General features: G+C 36.7%; 1 protein-coding gene across 6 annotated transcripts in view; it reads left to right on the forward strand.

Annotated features, from left to right (window-relative positions):
* PAX2 (paired box 2) overlaps positions 1-18,302 on the forward strand; it is a 98,013-nt gene that overhangs the window by 42,535 nt on the left and 37,176 nt on the right. The window lies entirely within an intron of this gene.

The following is an 18,302-nucleotide window of genomic DNA, read 5'->3' on the forward strand; positions in this document are numbered from 1 at the left end:
TTATTGTATTAAGCAGAACAATACATTATTTTTATCTGACTTAGCATCATCTGCTTAATCATTTACTGATCATACCCAGTGTTTTAGATTTCTTTGTGATTATTTGTGTTAAACGCATAGGAAACACAAATACGTTCTTTTGTGATTCAGACAGCACATACTTCTATTACCAAATGTGCTTTGTTCCCATGATATTTTGTGTTGAAGAGATACCTAGGTAGCATCTGGTGCACTACATGGCAGGAAATAGTGCTCATGCAAATGGATAATATTCCTGTAAAACTGCTGCTATATAGTACTCCAGACATGTGCACGCTCCTGAGCTTATGCCCATGCTTTTCAACAAAAGATACCAAGAGAACAAAGAATATTTGGTAATAGAAGTAAATAAGAAAGTTGTTTAAAATTGTATGCTCTATCTAAGTCATGAAGATACATTTTGGGTTTCATGTCCCTTTAATTTTGTGCAAAGGGTTGTGAATTGGTCTAAATGGAATGGGACAGTCTTGTATTTCAACTGACTATACAGTAAAATTGATGTAATAGAATAGGGCAATGAAAGTGATATAACTGCATGTTCAAATTCGTTAGAGCATGTCATTTTATCTCTAGCAACTAGCAAAGTGGTTAAGTACATAGTTAAAATACCACATGGGACTCGTAGAGCACTGATGGTCCTGAGTGGAATCTGCGGCTGACTCAATCTGCAGTGCTAAAGTAATCGCACAACCCAGCAAGGGTTAAACACATGGTGTTGAAGCATCACTAGTGATAAAATTACAATATTTAACAAATTAGAGCAGGTCATTTTGAGACTATAATGGCCCTTGGATCTGAACTGAAGTTTGATGTGGACATATGGGGTCTGACCACCTACCAACCCCCGGTCCCCTGCTGGTTGTCATAGACTTTGTTTGTGTAGGAAGGTCCCATTTTGTGATTCCTTGATACAATTATCTCAGTGCAAACATTTACTAAAAACGCTTTCCTCTGTAAGCCCCTGTATTTAGTGACTGTATTGCAAACCTCCCCCTCCATACACCGCCTCCATCATCTCTCAGCAGTGACTCAGCATCAGCAAGAACAGGCGTTTTAACATTTAATTGAGACTAATGAGCAAATGTTGACTTCTAGTTTTGGATTGTTGTTTGAAATGTTAGTTCTAAGACTTGAGGTTCAGTAAGTGAAGGTTCAGACGTTACAATTATCCTGGTCTGGCAGAATTTGGGTGATATAAACTGGTTGTGGAATTTAGTGGTAATGCCTGGCTTGTTACCATAGCCTTCTGCAGATAATACAGCTAAAATAAACTGTCTATGTTTAAGAACCAAGGGACCCATCTAAAGAGAACAAAATGGTTTACTTCGTAATAGCATTAAATATATAATATTCTTCCTACCACATCCCTATATTCTAGTCCAAACTCAGCAAAAATAACCTGCCATTAAAGGGACATATATCACATTTTATATGCATGGCATTGAAGTTTTTTCCTACCTCCATCAGCATTTTAGTGTTGACGTGTTTACTCATGGGCAGTAACACTTCTTCAGATACCTGCAGTGTAACTTAGGTTCTATAGTGTCAGCACCTATAATTAGAGGGAGGTGCATGAAATGTATGTCATGTTTAATGTCAATTTAATGCAATGATTTTTCAAGAAACTTAAGTCTGGAATTGTTCTACAAACAAACAATACACACCAGAAATGAATTCACAATATGTACCTTTAAATCAACAGCATGCCTTTGCTGCATATTTAGTGTAGTCTTCATCTCTTAGCTTTATAAAAGATAGATAATCCCTTTATTACCCATTTACACTTTATACAATACCAACACTGTTATATTAATACACTTTTTACCTCTGTGGTTACTTTGTATCTAAGCCTCTGCAGACTGCCCCTTATCTCAGTTATATTAATATACTTTTTACCTCTGTGGTTACTTTGTATCTAAGCCTCTGCAGACTGCCCCTTATCTCAGTTATATTAATATACTTTTTACCTCTGTGGTTACTTTGTATCTAAGCCTCTGCAGACTGCCCCTTATCTCAGTTATATTAATATACTTTTTACCTCTGTGGTTACTTTGTATCTAAGCCTCTGCAGACTGCCCCTTATCTCAGTTATATTAATATACTTTTTACCTCTGTGGTTACTTTGTATCTAAGCCTCTGCAGACTGCCCCTTATCTCAGTTATATTAATACACTTTTTACCTCTGTGATTACCCTGTATCTAAGCCTCTGCAGACTGCTCCTTATCTCAGTTATATTAATACACTTTTTACCTCTGTGATTACCTTGTATCTAAGCTCTGCAGACTGGCCCCTTATCTCAGTTATATTAATATACTTTTTACCTCTGTGATTACCTTGTATCTAAGCCTCTGCAGACTGCCCCCTTATCTCAGTTATATTAATATACTTTTTACCTCTGTGATTACCTTGTATCTAAGCCTCTGCAGACTGCCCCCTTATCTCAGTTATATTAATATACTTTTTACCTCTGTGATTACCTTGTATCTAAGCCTCTGCAGAATGCCCCTTATCTCAGTTATATTAATATACTTTTTACCTCTGTGATTACCTTGTATCTAAGCCTCTGCAGACTGCCCCTTATCAGTTATATTAATACACGTTTTACCTCTGTGATTACCTTGTATCTAAGCCTCTGCAGATTGCCCCTTATCTCAGTTACATTAATATACTTTTTACCTCTGTGATTACCTTGTATCTAAGCCTCTGCAGACTGCCCCTTATCTCAGTTATATTAATATACTTTTTACCTCTGTGATTACCTTGTATCTAAGCCTCTGCAGACTGCCCCTTATCTCAGTTATATTAATACACGTTTTACCTCTGTGATTACCCTGTATCTAAGCTCTGCAGACTGCTCCTTATCTCAGTTATATTAATATACTTTTTACCTCTGTGATTACCTTGTATCTAAGCTCTGCAGACTGCCCCTTATCTCAGTTACATTAATATACTTTTTACCTCTGTGATTACCTTGTATCTAAGCCTCTGCAGACTGCTCCCTTAGTTATTTTGACAGATTTGCATTTTAGCCAATCAGTAACTCCACAGGTGTGAGCACAATGTTATCTATATGGCACACGAGAACTAGCGCTGTCAAGCTGTGAAAAACTGTCAAAATGCAGAGGCGGCCTTCAAGGGCTTAAAAATTAGCATATTTGATGATAAATTTGGAAAGTTGTTTAAAATTACATGCCCTATCTGAATCATAAAAGTTTATTTGTGCCTAGACTGCCCCTTTAATAATAAAATTGTGTATCCTTGTATATGCCCACTTACTGAGGCACTAGCTCCTACTGAGCATGTGCAAGAGTTCATAGTGTGTAGGTATATGAGTCTGTGATTGGCTGATGGCTGTAACGAGAGGGGGCGGGGTTATGGAAGACATTTTTAAATTTGTCATTAAAAAAATCTGCTGCTGATTTATAATTCAGAGTAAGTTCTATTGCATTGTCTGTTTATTATGCATTTGTTGGTTAGACAATTCTACCATATTTAATGGTTCTTTAAGCAATTTATAGGAAATTTAATTCTGAGTTAATTTGTAAAGATATCCATTGATAGTAAAATTCTACAGTGTGTATAAAAGAGCACTATTTAAGCATGTTAAACATCATTTTTACTAAACAAAAGGCCATTATAACTGTATTTATTTTTATCTTCAAGCTAACAGGAAGTATTTGCCTGTATATAACTGGGCCTTAAGGACTAATATCTCACTGGCTGATAAGTAAATCTCCCACTACTCTATTAGTACAGACAGTAACAGCCTCACAGGTATAAAAACAAAAAAGTGGGAGATTTATTTCAGTATAGAAATATCAGTTGTATAACAAATCTTTAAAGGGACAGTATACACCAGTATACAGTATGTCCCTTTAATACATTTTAGAATTTCCTTTTTTAGATATAAACATATTAAAATGCCTTTAAAAGATCTTACAGCCTACTGAGTACATTTCTCTGGGATTTTTCTCTGAGATCAATACAACAAAATCTCCTTTTCCTGTGCATTTAACCAGCCAGATTTGTGCTAGTTTTGTTCACCGTATATAAGGTGAAATATCTTTGCCTCCTATCAGCCACCTTAAACATCCTCCTCTGTCATCTTTGCTGCTACATTCATTAGACAGTTGCCGCGGCACGGATGATTAAGAAGTTGGGAGATAATTATGTGTCAAGATGATGTAGCCAAACTCTCTGGTTGGATGACGGCAGGAGAGTGATTCACGGCACAGGCCCAATATACGATGTTTGAACAATTCTATTCCCTGAGGTTTATGGAAAGGGTTAATGGGGGATAAGCTGGATCATTCTATGCTGCGCGTTTTCCCTCCTAAGACCACAGGTTTAAAAAAAAGATAAGAATGCAGAGGAATACCTAAAATAAACAGTGTTTAATAAAATTATACAGGGAAATTGTTTAACGACAGCGACTGGGTTAAAATGAGATTTTGGTGGCCGGGCGCCAACACCGTCCTGTAACAAATTTATGATTATTTTGATGATGTTTCAGCTTTTATGTTTTATTCTCTGATTTACAGTGGGTTTGATTTGCTGTTGTGGTTATGAGTGAATGAAAACGCATCATTTAAGGCAGCTTAGCTTTTCAGCTTTACAGATCTGTTAGGTTTTGCATTTTTGACAGGGTTCAGATTCTTTTCTTTGTGGATTTGTATGTTGTTTTTTTTTATAAACTACTTGATGCGCAAAAGAAAACAAATGCTTTAACCCCTTTCACTGCCAGAGAGTACATCAGTGAAGGGGTTAAAATGACAGTCTCACTTTCAAAAGCCTAGCATGAAGTGCCTGTCAATGACATTGCAAACTAATATAGATATAAAGGGCAAAACATGTTTATTTATTGTGCAAATGAAGATAACAGTCTAACAAACACCTAGTGCTGATTGTTATTTCCAGTAAGAATTCAGCAACTTGATACCAGCTAAAATTGTTCTGTTATGCACAAAAAGAGCAGCAATTAAACCTGCTTACAATAGAAAAATAAAAAAATTATAGCTGTTTAAATTGATATTAGAAAGTGCATGCTCCTAGGGACAAATTGCTCCGACAGCTGTATTGGTGGATAGTGATTATGAGAATTTGGGTGATTATAATATAATCAACTTTGGGTTTTGCAGTTGTTAAAATATTTCTGTTAAAAAGTGAAACCTGTTTATTTTTATTCTGAAACCATCAGAAAGTTTGTTTTTGTGCAACATTGGTTAATGAGATAGAAGCTCACTGACCCAAAAGGGCAATGCCCACAGCTCTATTGGTGAATAGTAGCGGTTCCACAAACATAAAAACAAAAGTATTTTATATCCTCAGTTCAGGAACATCTATTTTACAAAAATTTTTTTAAAAAATGGCCTTCTTTAAATAAAATACAGAAAATGTGACTTTAATTTTCCTTTAACATCTGCAGAATACCTGTGGTGAGTGTGTCCTTAAAGACTATAATAATTATATCAGGCTTATTGGCGCCTGGGTTCCCTATAATGTTATATGAACTTGTCTATCAAAGCAGTAAATCAAAGCTTGAAATTGCCAATACAAAGACGCTATTGATCATAGGATAAAACTTAATTTTTCCACCCCAGCAGCAATAGTCTGTCACTGACAATGCGCTCTAATAGGTACAGGATGCATGGCGCTCTCCCCCACTCTGGCAGTGCCAGTACACATCGTCTTGGCACCCCCTGTTTTTGGCATCTTCAGCTTTGTCCCACTGGAGCGCAGAAGAGTCACTTCTGTTTCTCCAAAGTACTTGTCTGTCTGGCATCGTCCTTGTTTCTGTTTGGCGAGTCACTGTTCTGTCTCGTATTCTCCATCATTATCACTTTGGAAATGTTCATTTCTGGCTCCTCATGGTTGGAACTTCTTAGGAAGAGTGTTTGCAAAGCTATACCCTCAATGAGCCTTCTTAAGTCAAAGTGTCTTAACTATGGTTCTTGGGACCCTCAGATTGGTCAGATTAGGCGCAAAAACCCTAGATTAGTACATGTGACTAAGGGCCCAATTCTTGAAAACTCTCAGGTCTGGCGAGATTATCTAAGAAGTCTTGTGAGTACTGTGAGAAACCTCAAAGACTTCTAGAAAGGTCAATTTTAGCTTCAGATCTGTTTCTCGCTAATCAGGTTCTGGATGTAAATGAGAAACACCTACGTCACAATATATAACGTGAAAACAAAAAAGGTTAGCAAGATTTCTCTGCATGCCAGTGATTTTGGGATAATGAAGCCCTAGGTCATTCTGGTATTTTCAGCTATTCTAAAACATCCCAACTGATTAAGTCAGTGTTTCTCAAGTACCCCCAACAGGCCAGGTTTCCATTACAGCTGAATCAGTGCACAGATGAAGTAATCAGCTGATCAGTAACTATGGTTACTAACCTGCTCTCACTCATCAGCTAATTATTTCACCTGTGCACTGGTTCAGCTATAATGAAAAACCTGGTCTGTTGGGGGTACCTTAGGGCCGCAGGTTGAGAAACAATGGATTAAGTGATTCAATGATTTATCTGTGTATTGTTTTAATTTTGAGGATAAAGCTGATTTATTACCTGCTTATTTCATTTTTCATCATCCTGAGAAAAAAAATGGGTGCTAAGTCTTGCAGTATCTGAGACTATTATTACTTCATGCCATTAATCATGTGAGAATTTGACTGAAAATGTTCACAACCAAAATACACTTCAACTGTATTAGTCCACAGTTTCTTCCTTTTTGTCAAGTGCCTTCCAGATCCTTCCTGGTTCCAAAGCTAGTAAAAAAAAATCTACTAATGTTGCATGATGTCTTAGTCAAGCAATACCAGACTGTGAGGAGTAGTAAATGAAGCTGTACAAAAGATTGACTCCAGAATATCCTACATGGTCCAGATCCCACATAGATTTGACTTCATGTTGATGTAAAGTGATTTTGTAGCATCACTCACACTTCTTCTTTATGCATAAGCTTTGCTGTATATAGGATATTTTTAACTCTGTGCCTCTTTCTGTTCTTCCATTGCACAATTTACTATATAATCAGTTCCCACGTAAAAGTACATTCAGTATAATATTTTACTTTGCTATGTTATCTCCTGAGGAAAATACAGATAAAACGAGCCTCCTAAAACCACAGTGAGTTTGCAGGATTTTTATTTATTTTTTAAAAAAATCTGTGTACAACTCCATAAAATCAGCTAGTGCTACATAAAAATAAAAGCGAAGATTAGAATATTATATACCATAAAACAGAATAAATATAAACTATAACTAAAACCTTTACAGAGGCGATGCTACTGGTCTGTTTTGGCCTCAGTAGATATATCTCAGTAAAAAGCTTGTGCATTGCCCAGTATACTTTTATATGAGGGCTACAGGGTGTCAGATGTCTGGGGGTAGTTGCTAAGGATCACAGCGAATGTGACTGAGTAGCTTAAACAGCAAGGATATTTTACAAAATAAAAGGAAAGGGATTAACTACCAAACGTATTGCCATACATTATCATATTGTAGCCTTCTCTGGCAGCTGAAGTGTTAAACAAAAAGAGTCAGCTCTGTTTGCACCCCAAAACCATAGAGTTGATCAGAGAGGTATGAGAATAATCAGAGCATCATGCATACAGTCTTGTATTTGTCATATCTGTTGTGCTGAAGTGTTAAACAAAAAGAGAGCGTATAGTCAGCTCTGTTTGCACCCTGAAACCATAGAGCTGATCAGAGAGGTATGAGAATAATCAGAGCATCATGCATACAGTCTTGTATTTGTCATATCTGTTGTGCTGAAGTGTTAAACAAAAAGAGAGCGTATAGTCAGCTCTGTTTGCACCCTGAAACCATAGAGCTGATCAGAGAGGTATGAGAATAATCAGAGCATCAAGCATACAGTCTTGTATTTGTCATATCTGTTATGCTGAAGTGTTACACAAAAAGAGTCAGCTCTGTTTGCACCCCAAAACCATAGAGCTGATCAGAGAGGTATGAGAATAATCAGAGCATCATGCATACAGTCTTGTATTTGTCATATCTGTTGTGCTGAAGTGTTAAACAAAAAGAGAGCGTATAGTCAGCTCTGTTTGCACCCTGAAACCATAGAGCTGATCAGAGAGGTATGAGAATAATCAGAGCATCATGCATACAGTCTTGTATTTGTCATATCTGTTGTGCTGAAGTGTTACACAAAAAGAGTCAGCTCTGTTTGCACCCTGAAACCATAGAGCTGATCAGAGAGGTATGAGAATAATCAGAGCATCATGCATACAGTCTTGTATTTGTCATATCTGTTATGCTGAAGTTGAAGCTATTCTGCATTTTTCATAGATTTTTTAAAAACAAATGGAAGCTTTTTTTGTCATCTGGAAAGAAATAGAAATATTGTTGCTTACAGACCTGTTCTGCACACCATGTGCTACAAAAGGACAATTATTTACACACAATTTAGCGCACACTTGGTCTCATATGTCTAAATGTTTATTCCCAGTATTTATGTGTGTGGCACTGCCAGCATCTGTTTGTCCCTCTGGCATTCTCACTGTCCGTCTGTCTTACTGGCACAGACATTATTTTTCCCTTTACCATCCCTTGTGTTGCTTCAAACTTATATCTAAGTGTAGTATCTGTTGTAGAGCACCACTGTTTAACCCATTTATTGCCAGATCAGTATGACATATTATTATAAAGGCTTAACAGACAGATAGGTTAACTGGAACTGCAGAGAGACATATTGTATTTTTATTAAAACTCCTTAAAAGTATTAATAAGTGATATACACAAACAGTAAGTATACACACATAAGCCACGTGCACACTTGTACAGATATATGCATGTACACACATTGAACACGCACATATACATTAGAAACACATAAGAAAATATAGATATGCATACAAACACTTCATAACTACAGGTATACAGGTAAACTGCCCTATATACATTTATTGTTCTGAAAACTTAAAATAGTAAAAAGCAAACACATGTATATAAAAATTATTAATGATGGATAGATAGATAGATAGATAGATAGATAGATAGATAGATAGATAGATAGATATAAAGGTAGATGGATAGATAGACAGGCAGATATATAGATAAATAGATAGATAGATATAGATAGATATATAGATAGATAGATAGATAGATAGATAGATAGACAAATATATATACAGGGAGTGCAGAATTATTAGGCAAGTTGTATTTTTTAGGATTAATTTTATTATTGAACAACAACCATGTTCTCAATGAACCCAAAAAACTCATAAATATCAAAGCTGAATAGTTTTGGAAGTAGTTTTTAGTTTGTTTTTAGTTATAGCTATTTTAGGGGGATATCTGTGTGTGCAGGTGACTATTACTGTGCATAATTATTAGGCAACTTAACAAAAAACAAATATATACCCATTTCAATTATTTATTTTTACCAGTGAAACCAATATAACATCTCAACATTCACAAATATACATTTCTGACATTCAAAAACAAAACAAAAACAAATCAGTGACCAATATAGCCACCTTTCTTTGCAAGGACACTCAAAAGCCTGCCATCCATGGATTCTGTCAGTGTTTTGATCTGTTCACCATCAACATTGCGTGCAGCAGCAACCACAGCCTCCCAGATACTGTTCAAAGAGGTGTACTGTTTTCCCTCCTTGTAAATCTCACATTTGATGATGGACCACAGGTTCTCAATGGGGTTCAGATCAGGTGAACAAGGAGGCCATGTCATTAGATTTTCTTCTTTTATACCCTTTCTTGCCAGCCACGCTGTGGAGTACTTGGGCGCGTGTGATGGAGCATTGTCCTGCATGAAAATCATGTTTTTCTTGAAGGATGCAGACTTCTTCCTGTACCACTGCTTGAAGAAGGTGTCTTCCAGAAACTGGCAGTAGGACTGGGAGTTGAGCTTGACTCCATCCTCAACCCGAAAAAGCCCCACAAGCTTATCTTTGATGATACCAGCCCAAACCAGTACTCCACCTCCACCTTGCTGGCGTCTGAGTCGGACTGGAGCTCTCTACCCTTTACCAATCCAGCCACGGGCCCATCCATCTGGCCCATCAAGACTCACTCTCATTTCATCAGTCCATAAAACCTTAGAAAAATCAGTCTTGAGATATTTCTTGGCCCAGTCTTGACGTTTCAGCTTGTGTGTCTTGTTCAGTGGTGGTCGTCTTTCAGCCTTTCTTGCCTTGGCCATGTCTCTGAGTATTGCACACCTTGTGCTTTTGGGCACTCCAGTGATGTTGCAGCTCTGAAATATGGCCAAACTGGTGGCAAGTGGCATCTTGGCAGCTGCACGCTTGACTTTTCTCAGTTCATGGGCAGTTATTTTGCGCCTTGGTTTTTCCACACACTTCTTGCGACCCTGTTGACTATTTTGAATGAAACGCTTGATTGTTTGATGATCACACTTCAGAAGCTTTGCAATTTTAAGAGTGCTGCATCCCTCTGCAAGATATCTCACTATTTTTGACTTTTCTGAGCCTGTCAAGTCCTTCTTTTGACCCATTTTGCCAAAGGAAAGGAAGTTGCCTAATAATTATGCACACCTGATATAGGGTGTTGATGTCATTAGACCACACCCCTTCTCATTACAGAGATGCACATCACCTAATATGCTTAATTGGTAGTAGGCTTTCGAGACTATACAGCTTGGAGTAAGACAACATGCATAAAGAGGATGATGTGGTCAAAATACTCATTTGCCTAATAATTCTGCACACAGTATATATATATATATATATATATATATATATATATAGAGAGAGAGAGAGAGAGAGAGAGAGATAGAGAGAGAGAGAGAGAGAGAGAGAGATAGATAGATAGATAGATAGATAGAGATAGATAGATAGATAGATAGATAGATATAGATAACTAGATAGATAGATAGATAGATAGACAGACAAATATATATATATACTGTATATATAGATAGATAGATAGATAGATAGAGATGATAGATAGATAGATAGATAGATAGATATAGATAACTAGATAGATAGATAGATAGATAGATAGACATACAATTATATATATATATATATATATATATATATATATATATATATATATATATATATATATATATATATATATAAAAAGATAGATGGATACATAGATAGATGATAGAGACATTCAAGTACACAGAAATATATCTAGGCCTGTAGTTCTGGGGGCTGGAGGATAGCTGAATTCAGATCCATTTCTGCGTTGTATATTATTGAGCTGGTTACAACTTGATACAGAATCCAGCGGGTGTGTGGGCTACAGAAGGGCAGAGAGTGTGTGATGGATTACAATGTTAACAAAATGCATCCTAGCAGCAGTATTAAAAAAAAGAAAAAACAGACAGACCTGGCATCTGACAACCTTAATTCATCACAGGTCTAGTCCCTTTTTCATGTTCCTATTATATTTGTTTGTAAAAGTGGAAATCAATTTTGAAGGTAATTTTCTGGAAAGAATGAAAAGGAGGTGGGAGGGCAGGACACGGCAGAGAGGGCAAATATGGGAGATATTTAGGCCAGGCATAGCCCAGGGCCCGCTGCTGGCAAGGTGAAAGAAAATTGCATATTTAATCTCCATCCATGAATTTGTCTCATATCTGCCCGCCCCCTGCTACAAAACAATCAGCTTTTTTTAATATAGAACAGTGCCGTGGCAAAGCACGAGGGCTAAGTGTAACCCAGGGTCATTAATTATGGCTTTTATTAAGGAAACCTCTGGCTAGCAGCACAGACTGACTGAATGCCCCAGGTACACCGTAACATGCCTACAGGTGCTTTACTGTTATAATATGTGATGAGGTTAATAATTACACACTGCTTTACAAGTGCTGCATTCATAAACTGACCATCATATTGATAAGGTGTGTGTAGGTAGACAGACAGACAGATTATAGATATATATCGATAGATAATAGATAGATGATATATAGATAATAGGTAGGTAGATAGATAGATAAATAGATAGATAGATGATAGATAAATGATGATAGACAGACAGACAGACAGACAGACAGACAGATAGATAGATAGATAGATAGATAGATAGATAGATAGATAGATAGATAGATAGATAGATAGATGATGATAGACAGATAGATAGATAGATAGATAGATAGATAGATAGATGATGTAAAGATAGATATATAGATGATATATAGATAATAGATATATAAATAGATAGATAGATGATGGATAGACAGGTAATAGCTATATAATAGATAGATACATTATTGACAGCATATAATGCTATGGCAGCATTGGCACCTTTCCTGCCCAGGCTTTGTGATGGGAAGTTAGTTGATGTGTACTCTCCCAATTTAATAGTATTTAATCCAGTGAACATAAGGGGGGAGGGGTGTACATGTTTGGGTAGGGCAGGCAGGGGGAGAATTTGGTATCTTGTCAGAGCTTCTCTAGCAGACCAGCCAGTGTCGTTGTGTGAGGTGACATTTGAATTTACAATTCCGCTGAGCAAAGCTATTAATTCACAAATTAACATTTTTCCTCTCTCTCTCTCGGCCTCTCTCTTCCTCTCTCTCTGTATCTCTTGTGGATGTGCAAGCAATTGAAAAGACAAAGGAAATAGCCTTAAGGAACAGACTTTTACTGCTAGTCTGTCTGTGCAGAGATTGCTACTATTGCTTCTAGAAGTAGAAACCAATTACCTGAGCAGGGAGTCTATATTACCTCCCATTGTAGGCTCGAGACCATCCACAGATAATACCAGGCTGTGTATACTAGTGCACCTATCACCCAATCCCAGAGCAGGGATCATTTCCATACCTCGCTCTGGTTCCCATAGACGTCCTTATGTCAAAGCAATTAACCTGATACATGAGACTAGTCTATATGAGATGTATGATACTTAATGATACTTAAGAAATACTCAGTTCAGCTTTGTTCTGATAGGATTGAAGCCTGCTTAATATTCATGTACCAGTTCTAGAAGGGCATGATTGGCAAGACTTCTTCAAGTGCACTTGATTATGCAGTGGTAGATAGGCCAGGCCCTTAGTTATATGGAATCTTAAGCAATACTATGGTTAGAGTCATGTGTTCCATCTAAAAGAGAATACATCACAATATTCTTCAGTGCTTTGTAATACATGAAAAATATGTGCAAACTAGATCTTCCTGTGCTGAACAAACCATTCCTGTTGGCATTGCCATTATCAGCCAATGAGCAATAGATAACTAGGTGTTAGTGACACTTCCTGTTAATTTCAGTTTAAATTAAAAACAGCTTTTACATAAACTTTTTCATACAAACAATATATTTATCATTTTAAAGGGACATGACACCCAATATTTTTCTTTCATGATTTAGATAGAGTATAACGTTTATGTATCTTCCCAATTTACTTCTACTATTTAATTAGCTTTGTGTTCTTGGTGCCCTTTGTTTAACAGCATACCTAGGTAGGCTCAAGGGCTGGAAACTAACTGCTGATTGGTGGCTGCACCTATATGTCTATAGCCATTGGCTTACTATATGTTCAGCTACCTACCAGTAGTGCATTGCTGCTCTCTGAATAAAGGATACCAAAAGAATAATGCAAAATTGATAGAGGAATTCAATTGGAAAGTTGTTTGAAAATGTATGTTCTGTCTAAATCATGAGATCATTTTTTGGGGGGTTTCATGTCCCTTTAACTGCTATTTTTTCCTTAACACAGTTAAACTTTTTTTTTTGAGTACAACGTCTCTTTAATGTTTCCCTTTTAACTCAGTAGCTGACCCCTAAAAACACAACTGTGATTATTTATTCTGTAGAACTCTGTGTTTCATTGTTAAGTGCGAGTAGTGCAGATGTAGGGATAATTTCATACTGTCTGCATTTTATAATTAATGCGATTTTTAAATAGATTTCCTTCTTATCGGTCTATGTATCTAAATCTATCTATCTATCCATCCATCTATCTACCTATGTATCATCTATCTATCTATCTATCTATCTATCTATGTATCTATCCATCTCTATCTATCTACCTATCTATCTGTTTATCATATATCTATTTATCTATCTATTTATTTATCTATCTATCTATCAATCTATCTATCTAGCATCTATCTAATGTATCTATCTTTTATCTATCTATATATCTTCTATCTATATATCTATCTATTTATCTAAATCTATCTACCATCTAGTAAAATTCATTTACGCTGCTGGTTCTGAGTTATGTTGGTATCTTGGTAACTTTGCTACCTCCTTGTCTTGGACATCTGCATCAGTTACTCGATTAACACTTGATAAAACATTTATAGATGAGCTGTATCTTTTCAGGATCACTGTAAACAGAAGCCCTGTAATCTACGATTTTCCTTTGGCCTTCTTGAGCCATAGTCATTAGACAAGAGTCTCGCTTACCAAAAGGAAATCTCTCCTGTTCCCAGGAGTGCAGCATCACCGAGGTATCACTCATCAAAGGCAAAATTATTAGCCCCCCCCTTACACCTGCAAATGTAACCTATTTGGACGTTGTACTCCACACTTGCGTTTGTACGGGCCTTAGTGTTCTAGTAACGGAATACAACACAAGTAAGATAAATGCCAGGCTGGAACTGTTGTTGAAACTGGTATCCTTGCAACCTGTTTGCAGTCCAGCCATTGCCTACAGGAAAGGGCGTATCACAAACAGAAAGGGCTGTATTGTCTTAGTAGCACTTGTAATAAAAACTCACCTGTTATTTAGTGGTAGGAAGGGGGGCAGGAGTGGGACTTACCCTCCCACATTCCTGAATATGTTGTTCTAGTCTTGAGATCTCCCTGACTAAGGTGAGTTATCTTCCCATCCCACACACTGTACGAAATGGATAAAAATCACCAAAGGAATCAGCAGGCGGTGCCAGTAACTCTAAACGCTCTGACCGTTTGGTGAACCTGAACCCTAGTGACCTTGACAGGCCTGAAAGGAAAGCTCAGAAATCCCAACCTTTTCAGAGATGTAAACTGATTGTGTTCTTCAAGAGAGAATGTTACAGATGCAGTAGACTCTTGTACGATTCTGTGCTCGGGAATAGCCTCCTTAAATTGTCATTATATCAAGTTAGATAAACATCATGTGACAATAAATCCCAAAACAAAAATGCCACCATAGCAATATGTATTAAACCGCATCCTACGTGATTTCCTGAACAAAGAGCTTGCAATCTGACTGCTTGTTATAATCATTACAAAAGCTTTTTCTGATTTAGCAATATACTAAATGAGATTGATAATGAGAAAGAAGGACAAATACGATGACTTACTCGCTTTGCACTGCTTGACAGGGGATAGGTTTAAAAAGTTTTTTAAAGGGACATTAAAGGGACGCTAAAATAAAAATGAAACTTTCCTAATTCAGACAGAGGGGGCAGTTTTAAACATTTTCTAATTGACCTATTTTTCAAATTTACTTTGTATCATTGTTTTAAACAAAAACTTAGTGAAGCTCCTAGGAAGTCTCAGGAGTGTGCACGTGCCTTTAGCAGTGTATGGCATGAGTGTCTGCAGCAGTTTAGTGCATGCTCCTGAGCAGCTATCAGCCTACCTACATTTACTGGGTAGCAAAGGAGACAAAACAAATAAAGCAAGTTTGATGGAAAAAGAGCCAGTGACAGTTTTATTGCTTAATATTTGGTGGGGCTAAAAAAAAGGTGGTGAAAAAGTTGAGACGCAGCACATAAAAAATACAAAGCCCTTTGCAGCTCAATAGGGGTGCTACACGTGTGTTCAGAGGTGCATAGCACCCAGCATCCGCAGAGAACTGCCACTGACAAGTACATTGGATTGTTTTCTTTAAATGGCATGCTTTATCTATTCTAAACCTTAAAGGGACAGTCTGCACCCAAACTGTTATTGTTTAAATAGATAGATAATGCCTTTACTACCCATTCCCCCCTAGCTTTGCATAGCCAACATTGTTAGATTAATATACTTTATAACATTTAAACCTCTACATTTCTGCCTGTTTCTCAGCCACTACAGACAGCCTCTTATTGCATGCTTTTTTATACTGCTAATTCATGTATGCCATATAGATAACATTGTGCTCTCTTCCGTGAAGATGTGCAGGACACTGCACTAATTGGCTAAATTGAAAGTCAATAGATAATAAATAGCCATGTAAAAAGAGGCTGTCAGAAGAGGCTTAGATACAAGGTAATCACAGAGGTAAAAAGTATATTAATGTAACTGAGATAAGGGGCAGTCTGCAGAGGCTTAGATATAAGGTAATCAGAGAGGTAAAAAGTGTATTAATATAACTGAGATAAGGGGCAGTCTGCAGAGGCTTAGATACAGAGTAATCACAGAGGTAAAAAGTATATTAATATAACTGAGATAAGGGGGCAGTCTGCAGAGACTTAGATACAAGGTAATCACAGAGGTAAAAAGTATATTAATATAACTGAGATAAGGGACAGTCTGCAGAGGGTTAGATACAAGGTAATCACAGAGGTAAAAAGTGTATTAATATAACTGTGCTGGTTATGCAAAACTGGGGAATGGGTAATAAAGGGATTATCTATCTTTTTAAATAATAATAATTTTGGAGTAGACTGTCCCATTAAAAGATTGTAAGCTCTTTGGAACAGTGTTCCCATCCTTCTCTATTCATTTGTGTTTTTTGTAGCCTGTTTTATGGATCTGTATTTATTTTATCATGAATCACGAACCATTTGTGTACTCAGTATTACGTAATGTGGCAACACTTTCATCCATGATAATAAGTATATGCATAGTATGAATACGTAATCACTGCACTGTTGAAGACCTGCATGCAAAATAAATGTTTTATACGCGTATCAACTGTCTTATTTTAGCAAAATTTGCATTGTTTTGCAGTCCAGGGACACACCCCTTAATTTTTTTGAGTATGTTTATCTTATATCCTTTGCTGAAGTCAGTTATAGACAGATATATAGGGGTCTCTCCAATGATCAGACAATCGTGGGCTAGCATGTAGCATGATCAGATATTTGGATAAACTCCAGCTTCTATGAGGTACTGGGGAACGCAGTACTGTAATTTAAAGTTAAATAACAGAAAAAAAAAGAAAACTATTGAAAGTACAAAGTTTTTATATTATGCTCCATTAAATATTGTACAGGGAGTTTAATGTCCCTTAGGGGAAAAAATCACAATATTTCTGCAAAAGAGGCTGTGATTTAAGTATTATATTATCTAGTTGTATATCTAACAGCACAGTCGTGTGACTATGGTACGTATTAGTCATGCGCAGCCAAGACATTTTAGTTTCTGATTACATTTTCATTCTGAATATTCGGTGGCTGCACTATTTGTTAATCGTTTCGTTTAAAAAACAAAAAAAATACTGAATTTGAGTTAAACATTTACATTAGTTTTCGTTAAACCGAATGGAAATGCTTCAAAGCTACAGGTGTAAAGTTCACCAATACTTTCTCCAATACTAACAGCAGGCTTAGCTCTAACTTTAGTGCAGGTCCTGGGAGCCGAGCGCGCTGAGCTTCCTGTTAGCGCGACTGTGGCTCTGGCAAGAAGAGGATCAGGTTAGTGCGCTCTTCAGAGCGTGGTAAGTTAAGTATTAACCCCTTAAAAAATAAAGTAAATAAATAAATACTGATGATTTTCGTCTGTATTTTTTTGTTTTCTTTGTGCATTCATTTGGATATTAGCTTCGTTACAATGAAATGAAAATCCGATTTTCGTGACCCATGTGCATTTGTACATCTCTAGTACGTATAGGCATAAGTATTGTGTTGTTATTTTGTGCATTTTACACTGGAGAGGTCTAGTCTCTAAATGGGCATTGGTTGTAAGGTGCCCATTGGGTAGGGGGACAGGAGAAAGACAATTACATATGTTCTATCTGGTCTCTCAGACTCAGCACTGCAGAGAAATGTCAGGTTTATGGTTGTGAATCAGTTCTTGTAGGCAGCATTCCTATCTGACACAGAGCACAGTGGGAAAAAAGATTTAAATGTAGTTAATAATGAATTTTCAGGTTTCAAGATAAGGGATCATCTACGTGTGTGTTCAATAAAAGTACAGGGGGCAGAGGGTACATTTGTGAATGGAGAAGTTTTTTTAATTGAAGACTGGAATTTAAAAGCTAAATTTCTGCTGTTTAGATTGGAAGCTCTTTGAGTAAGAATCACTTGGAAACATGGTGATAGCAAAGGGTGAGACGGAATCTGTCACATCTAAAAGGCACAATAAACTTAAAATGCAATAATAGGTTAGAATTATGTATGGAGGAAATAAAACACCTGGAATATACTTTTATTACTATTTTGTCTGCTTTTTC

This window comes from Bombina bombina, chromosome 9 (assembly GCF_027579735.1).
Source record: "Bombina bombina isolate aBomBom1 chromosome 9, aBomBom1.pri, whole genome shotgun sequence".
Lineage (NCBI taxonomy): Eukaryota > Metazoa > Chordata > Amphibia > Anura > Bombinatoridae > Bombina > Bombina bombina.